Source organism: Ambystoma mexicanum, chromosome 9 (genome assembly GCF_040938575.1).
Source record: "Ambystoma mexicanum isolate Mex_15411 chromosome 9, UKY_AmexF1_1, whole genome shotgun sequence".
Classification (NCBI taxonomy): Eukaryota; Metazoa; Chordata; class Amphibia; order Caudata; family Ambystomatidae; genus Ambystoma; species Ambystoma mexicanum.
Genome location: NC_090931.1, coordinates 1,504,684,690 through 1,504,698,786, shown reverse-complemented (window position 1 = coordinate 1,504,698,786; position 14,097 = coordinate 1,504,684,690).

Below are 14,097 nucleotides of genomic sequence, written 5' to 3'. Positions count from 1 at the left end.
CTGCACACTCCATGGCTGCACCACAAAGATGCTCCAACACTGCATCCCCCACACATTCATGTGAGCACTATGCCATGTCCATGACAATGCACATGGCTCTGAATGTACTAGCATTGATGTGTGTCGGATGGATTCACACCCATTACTGATGCCCTGCCTCACTGTCCCCGACAGGCACAACCTATCAATTAAATGTTTTAAGGCAAGTAGCTCTGCTAGTTACTAAAGAAAATCGGACTCAACTAGTTAGAGCTATAATACTTCCTCGATTGGATTATTGCAATGCTCTACTGAGTGGAGCCAACAAGGAAAACAGTAAGAAATTGCAGAAAGTTCAAAATGCGGACTTCTGAGTAGTTCATCAACTAGGCCGAAATGAACATACCTCGGCCGCACGGAGGGAGCTGCATTGGCTCCCGGTCTCCGCACGAATATCTTTTAAAGTCTTGACTGTCTGGCATAGATCCATGTTTGGCCTTGCCCCCCAATACCTTAAAGAAAAGTTAAGTACCCACAAGCCAAACAGAAATCTCTGATCGGCTCAGGCTTCCTACCTTAAAGTTGACTGAATAAAAAAAGCATGGGGAAATGGCAGAGCATTACCATTTCGGGCAGCACAGATCTGGAACAACCTACCAGAGAGTCTTCACAAGGAGCAAGGTCTCTTGGTTTTTAGAAAATTGCTAAAAACTCGAATGAAAACACCTCGACATTGTGTGCGTCTATCTGTACAGCACCTGGATGCCCACATACTTTGACGCTTAACAAGTGAAATAACATCTGACAGCAAGGGTGAACATACCACCACACCCAGTTCCACTGCAGCACGTTGCCGATGCAGCAAATCCACCCACTCAAGCCAGGAGCAAAGCACGTCCACGGCAAGACCTGTGCATGCCACAACATCTTCCGCACAGCCCTTCCCCCAACACCCCCCCCCCCCACCACCACCAGGAAACACCTGCTGCCCAACAACCACCAACACCTGCTGGCAAGCAGCCCCGGCCAGCAACAACACCTGCGGCCAAGCAGGCCCATCAGCAGGAAGAGGCTGAATTCCCCAGACCACATGATGCAGGATGAGCCCGAATCCCCAGATCACACGCTGTAGGATGAGCCTGAATCCCCACCACCCAGCCAGAAGCCCGATCCTGCAACACCAACAGTAGGCCCTGGAGCACACAGCACTGTGGAGGTCAGTGGGCCTGACACACAGCGACGGTGGCCATGAGGACGAAGCTGTGTTTACTCCCCCAGGCCCTAGGAGCCCACCTCCCTTACCACTACCTGGACTGCGGCACATACAAGACATTGAGAGGCGCCCCAGTAGAATGGAAGAGCGGCAGCAGGCAATGCATGCCTTGGTCACCCAGTACCTCACTGAGGAACAACTGACACGGCAGACTATGCAGGACACATCACGTAACACCGCACAGATGCTCGGCAGAGCCACAGAGGGTGTGCACCACCTGGCGAGGCGTGTGCGGGAGGGGAATGGAGTGATGTCTGCTATGGCTGAGTCAATGAACATGTTGGTGAATGCTATAGCCGAACAACGGCACATCACCACCCCACTCTACCCATCCTCCTGCACAACACCAACCAGTTCAATTCAGAGTAGCCCTGTGCGTCAGTCACAGCGACTCAATCGCCCCACCAAAGGCTCACCCCCATACTCCAAAAAGGGGGCGTAAATAGGCCATGTTACTAGTGCATGTGGGGAGGGAGTAGTTGGGAAGGGGTTGTGTGGGTAATGGGGAATGGGGTAGTGGTTGTGGGGTTGTTGTAGGAGGGGGTAGTGGAGGAGGGAGTAGAAGGGGAGAGGGTAGAGGACAGTGTGGGGTTGTTGAGTGTGGGGGACGGTGTGTGGGGTAAATAAAACGGGATGGTAGTGTTAGTCAATATGAATCACATCTTTACATAGTTCATCTTAATGCAATAAACCTGGTGTTCCGAACAAACATGACTGGACATTGCTTATTCAGTGTTAGTCTATTTAATCATGTACAGTGTCCAGTGCCACCCATGCCCAGTCCCGTGTCTTTAACAGTCCATCAAAAGTAAGTAAATTAATTCTTGCTGTGTTGCACGTCAATCATTGCTATTGTGGCGCAGAGGTTTACCCCCATCTTCTTCGTCACCCCCATCCTCTGTTGGCATCATGTCCATGTCAGGGGGACGTTGCGCCGGATGCCCATGTTGTGTAGCATGGCAAATACCAGCACAATTTTGCCAACCTTCTCTGGCCCATAAATGAGGGCTCTGTAACGCTCACCTGATTCCCGCAGAGGCGCCGGTCTTGACTGGGTGAATGCCGTATCTTCAAAGGTGATGTGTAACACACGGTTGGATCTTTGGGCTGGACCTCTGTGCACTGTATGCCTGACTCGAAGAGTAAGATGTCTGCAGATAGAAAATATGGGATTAATGAACTGGGGTTATTGGGTGCCTCTCTCCTCTTCCCTTTCTCTTCTCCTGTAGAACCCCAAAGGTTAATGCCCTCACCTTAGGTAAGTGAACGCCGAGCTCTCCATCTGCCTCGGGGCAGGGAGCCGTAACCAGTTTCTTCACTGGATAAGGGTGCAGGCCTCTTGACCTCAGAGGACTGCTGTCCGTCGTTAACTGCACGAACTGCAAGTTCTGGGCACTTCAAATGTCTTAAAAGTCTTTTGTAATGCTATCTCTTGTTTTGCAGGGTTCCGGCGATGGCGGATGGCGGGCTGATGAGAGTTGAGGATCGAACCCGCGTGAGGAATAGAAGTGCCTGGAAGCACGTAAGTAAGCGCTTGTAGCCTGCTTCACGATGCGCACTAACTGTCCCTTTTATCTTGCAGGTACAAGTTCGGAGCTTTAGAGAAGCTGAAGGGTGCTGGAATACCCACTGGATTCGGCGTGGGAAGGAGTAATGGCACATGAGTAATAAAGTTGCCCAATGTCTTTAAACGCACCTTCTTTTGTCTTTCAGATGCGGGATGCAGCGCTGAAGGCCTCCGGAGCGTGCGAAGAGCTGGTAAGCTTTTGTCTTTCAGATGCCAGAATGCAGTGCGAAGACCTCCGGAGCATGCGAAGAGTAGGTAAGCCTTTGTCTTTCAGATGCCGGAATGCAGCGCGAGGCGTTGGTGACAGCCGATGGACCAGGTAAGAGATGCGCTGCCACTGAAGACCGTAGTGCTAACCTGTTCTTTCTTTGTCTTTACAGGTGCTGCTGAAGACTGGATTCCAGGATGGTAAGCCTTTGTTCCCTTACACCCAGGATCAGAAGCAGAAGACACGATGAGCGTTCTGCTGCAGAGAATGCAGAATAACGCAAAGCAAGATTCATCCATCGGGTGTGGTTTAAATAGCCTCCTGTAGTGCTTGGGTGTCTCCTTCCCCAGCCACGCCTAGGTAAGAAAAGAGTTCCTGCTTTCCAGAAGAGTTCCTGTGTTCTGAACCTAGGGAGTGGCTCCTGCCCCACCCAACAGGAAAAGTAGTCCCAAACAGAAGAGGATCAGGGGTTCAACTGGCAGGTAAGTAAGCAGCATGGTCTGCTGCAGGTAAGTCCACCCAAGCATTATGAGCCTGGCGCTTCCAGCGCTGGGATTGGGCATCTTTATGAGCCTGGTGCCACTGGCGCCAGGACAGGGTCCAAAAGGTCCCAATTGGGACTGGCTGGCACTCGGAACCGGGGTTATGGGTCTGCTTCCAAGGGAGTCGGGCAAGTCCTGATCTTTTGGAAGCAGAGATCATGACAGCACCCCCCCCTCAAGGGCCCTCCCAAACCGGGCTTCTCCGGGGGTTTGGGCTTGTTAGAAAATGTTCGATTAAATCTTTTGATTAGACGAGGCGCGTGGACATATTCTGCAGGTTCCCAGGATCTTTCTTGGGGACCGTAGCCTTTCCAGTCAATCAGGTAAAATAGTTTAGATTTGGAGATCTTGGAATCCAGGATGCTTTTGACTTCAAACTCGAGTTCTCCATCAACTAGAATAGGTTTTGGAGATGTAGTTAGTCGGGTTTGAGGTTGCACGGGTTTTAATAGAGAGACGTGGAAGACCGGATGTATCTTCATGTGAGGGTGCAAGTCCAACTTGACCGCTATTGGATTTACTATGGTAGTGATGGAATAGGGACCAAGGTATCTTGGGTTGAATGTGCGTGGTCCTTTTAGAGGTAGATATTTGGTGGATAACCAGACTTGATCTCCTACTTGATATTGGGGGGCTTCCTTCCGATGTTGGTCTGCTCCTTTCTTGTATTGTTCTTTAGCCCTTTGAAGGTGAGAAACGGCTTCCTTAAAGGCTTGGGTGATTGTAGAATGCAGGTGGTCTACTGCTGGTGTTCCAAGATCTTGGAGTGGATCCAACTCCGAGGTTCGAGGGTGACTACCATATAAAAGAAAAAACGGGGTCTTCCCAGTTCCCGAGTGGACAGAGTTATTGTAGGCATATTCGGCTATCCAAAGGATATCTTTCCAAGTTTTTTCAGTTTGTTGTAGCATGCAGCGCAAATACTGTTCCAGAGTTTGATTGGTCCTCTCGGTTTGAGGGTGGTGGCTGGTCGAAAGTCTCACATCAATTTGAGCCGACCGACAGCAACTTCGCCAAAAATGAGAAATAAATTGACTACCTCGATCCGAAATTAGAACTGAAGGAAAACCGTGCAGTCGGACAATGTTTTCGAGAAATTCTCGGGCCAGAGTTGTTGCTGTTGGTAAGCCTTTGAGTGGAATGAAATGCGCCATCTTGGAGAATAGGTCCACGATTACTAGGATCGTATTGTATCCGGAGCATGGAGGTAGATGGGTGTCCATAGAAAGCGTATGCCAAGGGCGAGGCTGGATGTCAATAGGGCGTAAGAGGCCGGCTGGTCTTTCCTTTTGACTCTTGTTTTGGGCGCATACTCCACAGGACATTATAAAGTCTCTGATATCTTTTTTCCAAGACGGCCACCAGAAGTAGCGCTTGATCTTTTCCGAGGTCTTGGTCATACCAGGATGTCCTTCCATTAAAGAATCGTGATAACAAGAGATTACCTTTTTCTGTAAATCTGTGCTGGGCAGGTATAACCGTTCTTGGAAATATAATAGGTTGTCCTTCACCGTAAAGTCCTTTCCCTGCAGATGCCAATTCTGTATGTCTGCTGGAGCTACCAGTAGCCTGGCTTTATCCTTAACTTCCTCTATGGATTGTGTGGTGATTACACCTAGAATTCTTTGTTCGGGAATGATACGTACAGGTTTAGGATTGATCAAATGTTCTTCCACTCCCATCCGAGAAAGGGCATCAGCTTTACCGTTTTTTGTACCAGGTCGATGGTAATTATGACGTCAAACTCGGCAAAGAATAGTGCCCAACGGAGTTGCCTAGAGGATTGAGCTTTCGCGGTTTTCAAATATTGCAGGTTTCGGTGATCTGTGATCACAGTAACGGTGTGTCGGGCCCCCAGAAGATAATGCCGCCAAGCCTTAAAGGCGGACTTGATAGCTAGAAGTTCCTTATCAGTAATAGTGTAATTGATTTCAGGAGGCGAGAATTTGCGGGACCAAAATGCCATGGGATGCAACTGATTGGTTACTGGGTCCTTTTGTGATAGAACTGCCCTCATGGCAAGGCTCGAAGCATCAATTTCAACAATGTAGGGGAGTTCTGGGCGAGGATGTTTTAAGATCGGTGCAGAGATAAATCTAGTCTTCAAATTCTGGAAAGCTTGTTCCGCCCCGGTAGACCATTCAAAACGTTTGTTTTTCTTTAACAAGGCGGTGATGGGCTGGACTATTCGAGAGAATTCGGGGATAAACCTGCGGTAAAAGTTAGCCAAGCCTAACATGCTTTGAACACCTTTTACGGAGGATGGCGATGGCCATTTGAGAATTGCATCGACCTTCTTTGAATCCATACGCACTCCGCTAGGTGATAATATGAATCCCAAGAATTCAACTTCAGTCACGTTGAAAACACATTTTTCCAATTTAGCGAAAAGTTTGTGTTGCCGCAATCTCTTGAGGACCATTTTCACGTGTTTCCGATGTTCAGATTCCAATGAAGAATAAACGAGGATGTCGTCAATGTAAACAACAACACACATCTATGAGCTCTCTGAGGACATCGTTCATAAAATATTGAAAGGCGGCCGGGGCATTGCAAAGTCCGAAGGGCATGACCTGATATTCAAATAGCCCATACTTGGTGCGGAAGGCCGTCTTCCATTCATCGCCCTCTTTTACTCGTACCAAGTGGTAGGCTCCTCTAAGATCCAGCTTTGTATATATGCATGCTTTTCTGACTTGGTCCAGGAGTTCAGGGATCAAAGGTAACGGATATCTATTCTTAACGGTGATCTGGTTCAGGGCGCGATAATCTATACAAGTTCTAAGGTCCCCTTCTTTTTTTGGAACGAAGAACAAAGCTGAGGAAGCAGGGGACTTGGAAGGACGAATAAACCCATTCGCTAGGTATTGATCCAGGTATTGTCGGAGGTGAAGATTCTCAGGCTCGGTGAGGGCATAAATTCTACTACAAGGAGGAGTAGATCCAGGTATCAGGTCTATCTGGCAGTCATAAGACCTATGAGGAGGTGGAGAGTTAGCCTGATCCTTCCGGAAAACATCTTGGAATTCTAGGTATTCAGGACGTAACTGGGGAGCCTCCGATGAAATTGCTACCAGTGCAACACCAGGTTGAGGGCGACAAGTAGAGACACATTCTGGAAACTGAACCGTTCTTGCTCGCCAATCGATCTGAGGATTGTGCTTCTCTAACCAAGGAATTCCTAGAATAATCTGGAACTGAGGGGCCTTGATCACATCGAACACGATCTTCTCATGGTGTCCATCTTGACTTACTAGCGTCACTTCTTGGGTGGTATGCGTTACTGGTCCGGAGGCTATCTCCGTACCATCCACCGTAGTAATGACGTCCTTTACAGCCTTTGGACAAAGAGTCAGATTCCTCCTCAAAACCATTTCATGATCCACATAATTACCGATGGCACCGCTGTCGACATAAGCTTCAATCGCATGTAATCGATCCGGATGTTCAGGGCTAATGCGAGGTCACGGAACTGGTTTTAACGCTCGGCAAGAGGACCTCTATTCTTGTCGGGCGAGGTCGTTTCCCTGCTCAGAGTTTGTGACCCTGGTAACTGCAGCTCCTACTGCCTTCTTGGCTGGTTTCACCGGACAGTCTCGAAGAAAGTGCCCCGAGTTTCCGCAATAGAGGCATAATTGCAGCCGTTTTCTCCTTTCCCGCTCCTTTTGTGTTAGTGGTCCTTTCAGGCCCACTATTTGCATGGGTTCCCCGGAGTCTACTCCTTTGGTAGGAGTTGGTGGTTTGGAAAATACTCGAGCATCAAACTTGGAACGATCGGCCTTCCTGTTCTGCAGTCTGTGGTCAATTTGAACGACTAAGTCAATATAGTCCGAACAGTCTTGCGGGGGATTCACTACTTGGGCTAACACATCTTTGAGCTCTCCACGTAGACCTCTATAAAACAGCGTAATCCTTTTGTCCTCAGGCCATCGAGTTTCCACTATCAGTCTGTTGAAAGACGCAATATAAGCCAAAAGGTCTTGATTACCCTGTCGCAATGAAAGGAGCTCATTGTCCAAGGCCTGCCCCTGTGAATGTCTTGCAAACAGTTTTTCCATACTGAGCTGAAAAGCTTGAAAATCATGGAGAACCGGATCATCTTGATTAACTAGAGGGATCGACCAGTCTGCCGCATTGCCACTAAGGTACGAAAGCACGAAAGCTACTTTAGCTTGATCAGTTGGAAAGGCTGCTGGCCGGCATAAGAAGTGCAACCGGCACTGATTGATAAATACTGCAAACCTCTTTGGGTCACCAGAAAATCGTTCGGGCGGAGCCAGAGGTACATTCCCAGGTAGGTTGATCTGCACTGGGTTCGTAGAGGATGTTGAAGGAAGATTTGCCCCTGATGCGGGTAACAGAGTTTGTCCGGCTTGTGACTGTAGCAATTGTCTAGCGAGATCGTCTGTTCGCTCCTTGGAAATAATCAGTTCCCTTCTTAGAGCATTCGTTTCCTGACGGGCTGCATGCACTTCTGCTCTTAGTTCCCCAAGTAACTGGGCTAGCTGGTCGGTATCCGAGGTTTCCATAGCGCCTGTGTGGGAGTTTTGCGGTAGGCTTTGCGTTCTGTAACGCTCACCTGATTCCCGCAGAGGCGCCGGTCTTGACTGGGTGAATGCCGTATCTTCAAAGGTGATGTGTAACACACGGTTGGCTCTTTGGGCTGGACCTCTGTGCACTGTATGCCTGACTCAAAGAGTAAGATGTCTGCAGATAGAAAATATGGGATTAATGAACTGGGGTTATTGGGTGCCTCTCTCCTCTTCCCTTTCTCTTCTCCTGTAGAACCCCAAAGGTTAACGCCCTCACCTTAGGTAAGTGAACGCCGAGCTCTCCATCTGCCTCAGGGCAGGGTGCCATAACCAGTTTCTTCACTGGATAAGGGTGCAGGCCTCTTGACCTCAGAGGACTGCTGTCCGTCGTTAACTGCACGAACGGTAAGTTCTGGGCACTTCAAATGTCTTAAAAGTCTTTTGTAATGATATCTCTTGTTTTGCAGGGTTCCGGCGATGGCGGATGGCGGGCTGATGAGAGTTGAGGATCGAACCCGCGTGAGGAATAGAAGCGCGTAAGTAAGCGCTTGTAGCCTGCTTCACAATGCGCACTAACTGTCCCTTTTATCTTGCAGGTACAGGTTCGGAGCTTTAGAGAAGCTGAAGGGTGCTGGAATACCCACTGGATTCGGCGTGGGAAGGAGTAATGGCACGTGAGTAATAAAGTTGCCCAATGTCTTTAAACGCACCTTCTTTTGTCTTTCAGATGCGGGATGCAGCGCCGAAGGCCTCCGGAGCGTGCGAAGAGCTGGTAAGCTTTTGTCTTTCAGATGCCAGAATGCAGCGCGAGGCGTTGGTGACAGCCGATGGACCAGGTAAGAGATGCGCTGCCACTGAAGACCGTAGTGCTAACCTGTTCTTTCTTTGTCTTTACAGGTGCTGCTGAAGACTGGATTCCAGGATGGTAAGCCTTTGTTCCCTTAGGCCCAGGATCAGAAGCAGAAGACACGATGAGCGTTCTGCTGCAGAGAATGCAGAATAACGCAAAGCAAGATTCATCCATCGGGTGTGGTTTAAATAGCCTCCTGTAGTGCTTAGGTGTCTCCTTCCCCAGCCACGCCTAGGTAAGAAAAGAGTTCCTGCTTTCCAGAAGAGTTCCAGTGTTCTGATCCTAGGGAGTGGCTCCTGCCCCACCCAACAGGAAAAGTAGTCCCAAACAGAAGAGGATCAGGGGTTCAACTGGCAGGTAAGTAAGCAGCATGGTCTGCTGCAGGTAAGTCCACCCAAGCATTATGAGTCCGGCGCTTCCAGCGCTGGGATTGGGCATCTTTATGAGCCTGGTGCCACTGGCGCCAGGACAGGGTCCAAAAGGTCCCAATTGGGACTGGCTGGCACTCGGAACCAGGGTTATGGGTCTGCTTCCAAGGGAGTCAGGCAAGTCCTGATCTTTTGGAAGCAGAGATCATGACAGGCTCCCCCGACCTGCTGAGGCAACGGAACCGGGCCTTCAACAGGCCAAATGTCTGCTCGATGTGTGCGGTTTTATCCCTCTTCTGCCTTTTGTGTGGTTGCTTGATGGGGGTCATGAGCCAGCTCATCAGGGTATACCCGTCATCACCTGCATGGGAGTGAGAGAAAGGGTACCTGTGATTTGGTCATTCCATGTTGGCACTGGCTGTACAGTGTTCATTGTAAAATGCAACTAGGCACAGGAAATCATAACTGTACATGGCATGCATCATTGTCTATGAACCCGGTAAGTGAACCTAGGGCTGATCCATGGGGGAGGTGGGATGGGTGCAGTTGCTGTCACATGGCACAATCAATGTGAACCTGCACTCTCACAACTCGACCACAACAGACCACAATGCACTCAATTGGCATTATTGTGTTAGCAATGGGAATGGACTGTGTATATAGTGGCAACTCACACATATGACTGAATCAGATATTCATTGGTAGTATGTGTCACAGGTGAGGGGTTACGTAACAAGAATACGGCTGGGTGGGTGTTAGCATGGTGGAATGAAGCTACATTAGATGGGTCCTGCACCTCTCAATCAAATATTGGTGGTAGTCAATAATTGTGGTTTGCTTCATTTTCATCCTGGACCCATTCAATTTGAAGGTGTCCCTTCAGGTAATATGACAGGCATACTGACCTGCGGTGTACCTGTGTACTGTGAGTGCAGTGAGTATTTTTGGAGTGTGGCAGATGGCTTTCCCTCTGGCTGAGCATCATGAGTTGTGAATTGCTTTGCTGGGTGCATGTATTTCATGCATTGTCACTACAGAGTGGTGCATTGTGGTACATGTGGTTTGTTTCGAAATGTTCCTAATGCATGTGCTGATGTGAGCACTTTGTCTGTTAAATGTATGGCAACACAGCTGTGAAGGCCGTGCACTTCTGCATGCATTTGCTGTGTTGCACATTCTGTTGAATTTCCATAAGTCACAGCACAGGGCACCCATTACGCTGTGCCTGGTCTTCAATGGGCCTCATTCCAAGTTTGCCAGTGCAGTAACAACGGTACCGGTAAACTTGCCGGTACCGTTGTTACCACACCAGCAAACTAAGAGGTCTGCTCGCGGGTGCCTTTTCGAGCAGTCAATGCCGGATGCACCGGCACCATAGTCAATGGTGCCGGTTCTTCCGGCCACCCCATTCCCATTGAGGACTATGGGGCTCGAATGGGGAGCATTTCTTTCTGGCGACCCAGAAATGGGCTATTAACCGGGTCCGGCGGAGCCATAATGACCCGGTAATTGCCCATTCCAGGGCGCCAGCAAAAAATTGATACCGGCACGGCTACCGCCGGTATTGTAAAGAGGCCCAATGTGCAAGGTGTTGTGCTGTGCAGGTTGGGTATGATGAGGTTGCTTGGTGTAAATTATCCTCTTACTTAGCCTTCTATTGGCTTGCCCAGTCTCTCTGCACTTCAATGGATACCTGGTATTGGTTACAGATACCTTGCAGGAGTGATGATGGATTAATGGATGCAGCGTGCACATGTGCTCCTCATGCATACTATTCGTGGACACCACTCATGGCACTGTGGTTTCACTCACCCAACATCCAGGTACGATGTCCAGCGCGTCGTGTCATGTAGCGGGGCAGCCTGGAGTTTCACAGCACCATGGAGTCATGTGTGGAGCCAGGGAATCTTACACAGCAACGCGTGATTATTTTGCGGGCATCACACACTATCTGTACAATAAGGGAATGGTACAGCTTCCTGTTGAGGTACACTACCTCCACAGCATGCCGGACAACCAGCTCCACATGTGTACACTCGAGCGCACCCATTACATTCAGCATGCCTGCAAGGCATGGAATGCTATTTTGGTTGCATTCACCTCCTCCGCAGTCCGTGGTAGGCTAATGTGGTCACGTACGTAGGACAGGAGTGCATATAGCACCTGGGTGAGCACACAGGAAAAACAGGGTTGGGAGATTCCATGCAGCTGCCCCACTGTGTGCTAAGTGCCTGTGGCAAGGAAGTGTAGCACACTCTCTACCTTCAGCAAGGGGGCGGGGGGTGGCTGTCCAGATATTCATTAGGCTCACCAGGTCCTCATGTACGAGGTCCACTACAGTGCTGATGGTGTCCCTGTCCAGCCGGTACAGGGTGTGGATCTGAGCAGGGGTTATATTGAATGGGCTGGCCGTTAGGCAAGGGATTGGTGGCTGCCTGCGGGGTACAACTGGCTGCACATTGGGTATCTGCTGGCTCATTATCGCCCTACTTCGCATCCGCTGCATCCTCTGGCTCAGTGCCTCTTCAATGAGTAGCTGTACAGGCATGTCCTCCAGCTCCAGAACTGCTAGTGCTAATGATAATGCTAGCATTGTGGATTTGGAAGGGGTGTGGTGTGAGTGCTCCTTTTGTGCTGTGCCACACTTCATTGCCTCCACCTTTACTGATTGTGTGCACCTGTGGCAGGTTTGTACACACCAGATTCCTGTTACTGCTTGGTCCACAATGCTGGTGTTTCTGGCGTCATTTTATCACTTATTACCAGCATCTCCATGCTGGTATTTGTATGTCCGTGCACCTCTTAATGTGGCCTTACTTGCGGCATGCCTGTGCCGCGCCAGAACACCGATACCGGCAATGGTGTGGACGGCCATGGCAGGCCCCTGCCGATGACACCGGCATCGCGCTGTGGAGTACTCCGGTCCGGTAAAACCCTGCTTGAGTCTCTTGGGTGGCAGCTTCAGGTTGGGTCTTGCCAGTGAATACATCAGTTGGATGTCTTACTGAAGTCTACTGTTCTTGCACATAAAACCTGTTCCTCTGGCGAGTAAGAAGCAGTACCAGATGGATAGAAACTTGGGAGCACCAAACGCAAAGAGCAGCACTGGGAGAGGAAGGAGCTTGGAAGGTATGTATAGGGAATGCTATAGAGTGAGACCTGAAATTCGGGAAAGCAACGTGCAGAGGCACTGTAGTATAGTCAGAACGGCTTATGTGTAAAGACGGTGCCAAAGCTGGAAAGCAAAGTTAAGACGAGGTATCCATAGCCGGAATGAAAGGAAGAGCTTACCGTAATGGGGAGCTGCGGTAAAACGAAGGCGAGCGCCATGTGAAAATAGCACAGAAGAGGAAACAAAGAAGGAAAGGGTAGCGTACGAGAACACAGAACAGAAATATGAGGGACAAAGAACGGGAAAAAGCTCTGAGTAGTAGGTAACGGGAACGAACGCAGAGAGTCCAAACAGTGGAGTCCAAGGAAATGGATACAACGCACAGAGCGTCTTTGCTCAGCTCGCCTTATAGTCACGTTACCTTTTCTGGCGGCGGCCCTCTTGGGAGAGGACTAGACCTGTACTATGTTCAGCACATTGTTCCTTGTACTTCCTGTAAATTGCAGAACTAGTGGAACAATGTAATGATTTCTATCTTTTCCATACTTTCCAGGGTCTGGGCATGACACATGCGTGCAGGAATGATGTGATATGTCCCCCGACTGGGGAAGCATGGGAGGGTACCCGGATTTGAGTAATTTCTGACTGGTGGCCAGGGAGACTCTAGGAGTGGCGTTGCAACCCCTTCCTTTCCCACAGCGTTGTCCTATGGGTGGATACAGCTTTGCGGAGGCATACCCTTGTCCTGAGGTCCAATTGTTGCCTGAGCCATATTGGTTGTGTGGTGAATGAGAGTAGGATTGCACATGAAAGGAGCGGCGACAACTTCCCCATCTCTGTTGAAAGGGTCTTTGAGTGATCTAATTCAAAGTCTTTAAAATCTTGTGTTCCTTCTTGGACGTTTCCAGAGCCTCATCAACAGCCTTGACAAATAGGTTCTAGTCTTCCACAGGTTTGTTGATTAACGACACCTGTGTCTCTGGGTTGAAACCTGAGTTTTTCAACCAGGCGTGACGTTTTAAAAGGGTACCCTCCAGCAGCAGGTTCCATTGAACGTCAGAATAACTGGCCAACAGCGTGGTGTTGTTGGCTATGCAGGTACAATATGCTGCCGCAGTAGTGATTCTATTCCCAAGAGCATACAACTTTTTACATTCTTTGTCTGGTGGTGCCTCACCCGTGGGTAGGGGGGCCCCAGCCCTTTTTCTTGTAGTTGCAACCACAAGAGAATCCGGGGTGGCATGACCTAATATATAGGGGGTCAGAAGGTGAGGGGCAAAACAATTTCTCCACCCGAGGGTTCACAGCCCTGGTTTGAGAGGGTGTTAACAAGGAAGGGGCAATGCACCTCTTGATGGAACTTAGTAAAGGGATAGCCTGGCTGGCAGGAGGCTTCTCCTTTAATATGCCTTCCACGAAATCTGAATCTTACACCACTCTTGCGTGGCTCTTTGGAAGTGTTCTGCTGCCTTTTTCAGAATGGCGGTAAACGCCATCTGGACATCCACAGGTGAAGCATGAGGGGAGGGTCCATAGATATGGTATCAGGGTCCGGGGTATCGGTAGGGGACAGCCAAGGTGGGAGATCCCCTGCTGGTCATCCCTCCAATCCTGGGTCTGGTCAGTGGCATCCACAAAGGGACCATCCTCCTCCAAATAAGGGTTG